Source organism: Arachis ipaensis, chromosome B05 (genome assembly GCF_000816755.2).
Source record: "Arachis ipaensis cultivar K30076 chromosome B05, Araip1.1, whole genome shotgun sequence".
NCBI classification, from domain to species: domain Eukaryota; kingdom Viridiplantae; phylum Streptophyta; class Magnoliopsida; order Fabales; family Fabaceae; genus Arachis; species Arachis ipaensis.
In genome coordinates, this window is record NC_029789.2 from 3,079,051 (window position 1) to 3,084,847 (window position 5,797).

Genomic DNA, 5,797 nt, shown 5'->3' on the forward strand with positions numbered 1-5,797 from the left:
CTCTCTAATATAAGGGCAATTTACCATTTTAAATAAACTGCCAACCAATTTTACTAGAATACACATTATGCAAACTGGATACCGAAATGCATTTTTTTCATAAACTATGTAAACTGCGACAGGGGTATCGCGGTTTACAAAATGGACGTAATCCGCTACAGGGGTGTCGTGGATTACGTTGGCGAAGAACCATCACTTAAACCACTATAGGGGTATCGCGATTTATGTGTGTTTTTGATACGCCTGTAGCGGTTTATACTTTAGTGTGGACTTAGTTCATTTTTCATGGAGGATGGGTTTTTGGATGAAAGTTTAACTTGTGTATAGCAAAACATAGGTTGCTGCTATGAATTAATTGAAATTAGTCTATTATACTCATAAAATTATCAACAAAATTAGACCATGTTAACCAGAGAGAATCACTAGTACATAGAGAATCGATCAGCAAATACAACTTCACTTAACAGTAAGCACAACTAAAACAAAACAAGAACACAAACAAGGAAAGAAAAATGCAAGCTAATCGTGACGACCTAATGACCCCTAAATGCCTCGGCACTGGGGGCAGATCCTTGCTGAGGGCAAGTCCCGCGAGTGTGTCCTATCTGTCTGCATAGTCCACATCGCTTCGGCCGACCAGTATCGACCTCATCTATGGTGTTACGGATTCTTGTTGACCTCGGTCGCCACTTCTCTAGCACGTCTCATGTTAGGATCAGGGATGATAGTAGGACCGGCGTACGGTGGTCAGAGACCCTCTGGAATAGGGGGTAAAAATTTCATCCAATATACGCTGAACACCTTACTCATGGTATAAACCTCATAGACTTACATAGCCCAGCCTAACCGAGACTGAGCACAACATGCAATTGCATGGCAGCAAGGGTAATGGAGAGCTTGAAAATACCCGCAGTCACAAGTGCGATCTCTGAGGGAAACCCGATACGTCCCAAGCGAGAAATTATCGGTAGGAGTCGTCTCAGCCACGGTATACTCAGACTGATGTCTGTCGAACAGAATAATCGTAAAGCACCTCGCATCTTTCAGGTTGCGCTCTATTGCCTTGACCAGGGCCTGGCAAAACCGTTGGCCTGATCCCAACTGCGCCTCTACTGACTTCATATAGCAGTTTATGTGATGGTTCTTTGCCAACGTAATCCGCAATACTCCTGTAGCGGATTACGTCTATTTTGTAAATCGCGATACGCCTATCACGGTTTATATAGTTTATGAAAAAAATACATTTCGCTATTCAGTTTGTATAATTTGTATTATGATAAAATTGATTGGCAGTTTATTTAAAATAGTAAATTACCCCTAATATAACTCGTATAGACATTCATATTACTTAAATTAAAGTGGGTGAGGAATTTATAAAATTTGAGTGTGAAAGATTGAGAGGTACATGCAAATAAAATAAGTATAAAAATTGCCGAAGGTTTCGCCGGCAAGGGCCTACGTAGAAACGATAGTTTCAAGAGAATATGCAAAGAGAAGGTAAACAAACAAAAGATTGGAGGGTTCAATTAATGTGTAGTAGTAATATGATTCACGAGAATGGAGGGCTACATTTTGGGATATACATTATAGCATTGTGCACTTCAAACAATCATGGTACGTTTGGTTTAAGAACATAGGGTAAAATATATTTTTTATTTTTTTATTTTGTTAAAAATTTTTAAAAATATTTTTAAATTTTATTTTATTTTAATTTTATTCTAAAATTTTTTTATTTGTATTAAAAATATTCCTGGCAGTTAATTTAAAAAAAAAGAATAAAAGTAAATAAATTAGACATAGTTGTCATGTATTATTGTTGAATTGGTCCTAAACTTTTTAAAAATTTAGCTGTTAAGTGTATATTTGATGCAAATTAAAAATTTTGTAATAAAATTGAAACAAAATAAAACTTACGAGTGTTTTTAATAAATTTCAAGAACAAAAATATATTTTATCCATTTTTTTTAATTTTAATATTTTTTGTGCTTAGATTCTTTTATAGAAAAGGATAAAATTAGGGAAAATTAAATTTTAATTCTTTGTCTTTTTGTAATTCCAAACACAAAAAAAAAAAAATACAAATGAACACAAACCAAACAAATATTTAATAATTTAATTTTGATACATTATCAGTATAAAACCAATTTAAATATGTACATCTAATTATATAATATTATGTCAACAAAAATAACCACCCACATAAATTGTCATAAAAAAAACCAATATGATTAAATAATTATATTGTATAAACAATAAAACTAAACTCAACATTTAAACACTTGTTTTAATTTCTTGACATATATAGAATTTCAACTAGGGTTATCCAACGTCCGAGTATAATTATTTCGCTGCATTCTGAGATGAGAATAGAATAAGACAAGACATTGAAAATAAGATATAAAAGACAGAGGCATAGAATTTAGTGTTCTTATATTCTGTTTCGTGATAAAATAAAATAAATTATAGAAATCTAATTTATTCTTTTTTTTTTCATTCAAAAAAAATGAGAAAAAAATATAATAATAAAAATATAATTATAAAAAATTAACAAGAATAATAAAAAAAATTGTGTCTCTTATTTCTGTTTTTATATTCTTTTTATTAGGATTGATACAAAATATACTAATTCAATATCTCTAAATATAATATTTCTATACATATCTCATCTGTTAAATAAGATTTTGTATCTTAATGTCGTCTCTGTCTCAATATCATGTTCCGGAAACAAACGCAACATTTATTATGCTGCATGTGCAAGCTTGTAAGAACATTAAGAGAGTGCATGAGAAAGTTGAGGAGGCAAGTGTCTTTAGTCTTCAATTTGGGTGGACCATATTGCTATATGTGTGTTAAAGAACCTAGGCTTCAATGAGAATCATCGAAAGTAGTTGGTAAAGTGAAACCTTTTGGACTTTCGGTAACAGCTACTACAATCAATTTGTTTGAAAATTTTCATTTTTGTACATTCCATTAAACCCAAGTTAATAATGTGTCGAGTTCATTGTCAACAAAACAATCATACTTTGATATACTTTTTCATTGTAATTTCTCAATCCTTTGCTTTAACGTTGTAATGTGCTTCTTCAACCATATTTCTATCTTTGATGCACTTTAAATTCATTGTAATTGAGGAAAGAAGGCATTGTATAATTGTATGCCCCATAGATGTTAAGAAAAGAGACCAATCTTATTTCAATAGTAGAAGGCTTGTTCTTTTCACCATTACTATTTTCGAAGAGAAAATTCAGATTTTTTATCTTGATTTAATGTAATAATTGAGAATCCTAATTTATCCTTCTAATTATTATCTTCTTAATACTTAAAAGAGTAAAATTTTAAATACATGTGTTACTTTTTAAAAACAAAATCAAAAAATCAAAACAAATTTTATTTGGAAGTTAGAAAGATATTAGCAAGATGAGTTAGGACTTTTCAATCATTTTTTTATTTATATTCTATATATTACTAGATATGATATAAATATATTTAACAATTGATAAATATGAATAAAAATAGTATCACTTTCTTAATAATTTAATGTGTACTTTTTTTTTAATTTCAATTCTGCCACAAGTTATCAGGATAATATTCTGATAATTGTGTCAGACGACGTCGTTTCATTTACATAAATACATTAATTCTTTTCTAATTTAACATTTTCTCTTTCTTCCAAAACATGAATAGAGACCTTTTTCTCTCCTTGTTACTCTTTAATTGCGTTGTTATGATATATTAAGGGCCCTCCTGCAAATATCATAGATAGTTTCATTATTGTTCAAGAGCACAGCGACATTAGTGTGTTCGAGGAGAGAATGACTGAAAAGAACATTGTTGTATGGCTCTACAACAGTCGTCCAAACCGAAAATTAAAAAATAGAAAGAGGAAAAACAACATAGATAATTTCAGGCAAAGCAAACCCCAAAGTAGCGATTAGAGAATAGAACACGTGAGATAAATTCTTGAACAATAAATCTTCAAATTATACCTAACGGGAAGGGTAGATGGTGAAGCCGAGCTTGGACTTCTTACCATAATTGATGGAGAGGCACTCAAGGAAGAGGAAACCGAGGTCGGAGCCAGTATCGTCACTAATGGTGTTGAAAACGAGGAAGTCCTGGAGGCTGGTGCAGTTGTTGGCGAGCTTGTGAACGTGAGATCAAGGCAGAGGTCGATGATCTCCTTGTTGACGGTGTAGTGTCCCATGGCAAAGTTGTTTGTGGCATTCTCCTTGCTAGAGATAAGTTGCTCTGGGTGGAAGAGCTAGCGGTAGGTGCCGGCTCTAACCTCGTCGATGACGGTTGGCTCCAGATCGACAAAGACGGCATGAGAAATGTGCTTGTCAGATCTTGTCTCGCTGAAGAAAGTGTAGAATACATCGTGCGCCACTCCAAAGAAAGTGTCACTGGCAGTTACAGAAATTAGATCGAAGAATTGGTGAATTGAAAAGTGGAATTGGAATTGAAATTGAAATTGAAACCTAGTTAGTTAGTTATCTAGGTATCATACCATCAGGGTGGATGCCATTGATAGAAGAAGGCTTCCTCATCGTCATTATTCTTTCTCCTAATGAATAACAACTAAGAAGAGAAGGCCTGGAGCAAATTTGGGGATTTGGATATTTTAAAATTGGTCTAGGGAGTAAATTGTCATAGAAAAGTTTCGTCCTCCATATCAGCTAGCTCTTATTTTGCCAACGTATCATAAACGAGTCCATTTTAACTCTCCGATGACGCTTGTTGGCAGAAATTATTTGAAGGATGATTCTGGGTCTCGAAATGCAACTTTAAGGATGAATATGAGTAATTATTAACTTAAAAGACCACTACGAAGCTTGAATGTAACTTCACATTGCGTTTGGATGGTGTTTGTGTATATAAGAGACACACACAACAACATATGTGCACTGTTTTTTTTTTTTGTAAGACACAAATTCAAAAGAGACACAGTTACACATAACTACACACAAAGAACTAATCAAAATTCTAAAATTACCCAACTCACATTAACGTTCTCTTTTCTTTTCTCCTCTCTCCCTCCTCTAACCTCCATTGTTATTGCATCTCAACTCCTCCTCTCCAAATCTATTTCATCCTCATCCTCCACCATCCCATATCCATCAAGTAGTTACGCTTCCGAAGCACTTTATGTTTATCCTCCCCAAGATCGACGTTTCTCTTTCTCTCTCTGGATCTCTCTTTCTTATTCTCTCCTCGTTGGCATCACCATCTCCGACAACGTCGCCTTCACTTTCTCTATTTCCTTCATCTCTATCTTCGTCTAGTGATGAGAAATAGTGTTGGTGATTGGAGTGGTCAGCTATCATTGTAAATCTGATGCTGTTATAATCGCAAACACGAAGAAGGTTGTCTCTGCCGAACGCCGCAGTAACCGCGGGCATGAAGAAAGTCGTCCAACACTGTGGTTTGCCTCTGCATCGCCCTTCGCCATCACCGTCATTTTTCTCATTATTTGTTTCTCCTCTGATGCGTCAACAAACCCTCACCCTTATTTTCATTTTTTAATTTGAATTTGTTTAAGTGATATTTAAATTGGAGTTGTTAATTTTATTTATTTGAAATAAGATTGAAAGATCAATATTAACGATAATGGTGGTAAAAATTGGTGATGATGATAGTGATAATAGTGATAGTAGTGTTAATATTGTTCTAATTTAAGAATAAATTTGACTTTTGAATTAGATAAACATGTTTTATGTATTATGACTATTATCACCAAATATATTAAAAATTATGTATATATATGTTCATCTATTTTTGTATCTTTGTGTTTATGTCT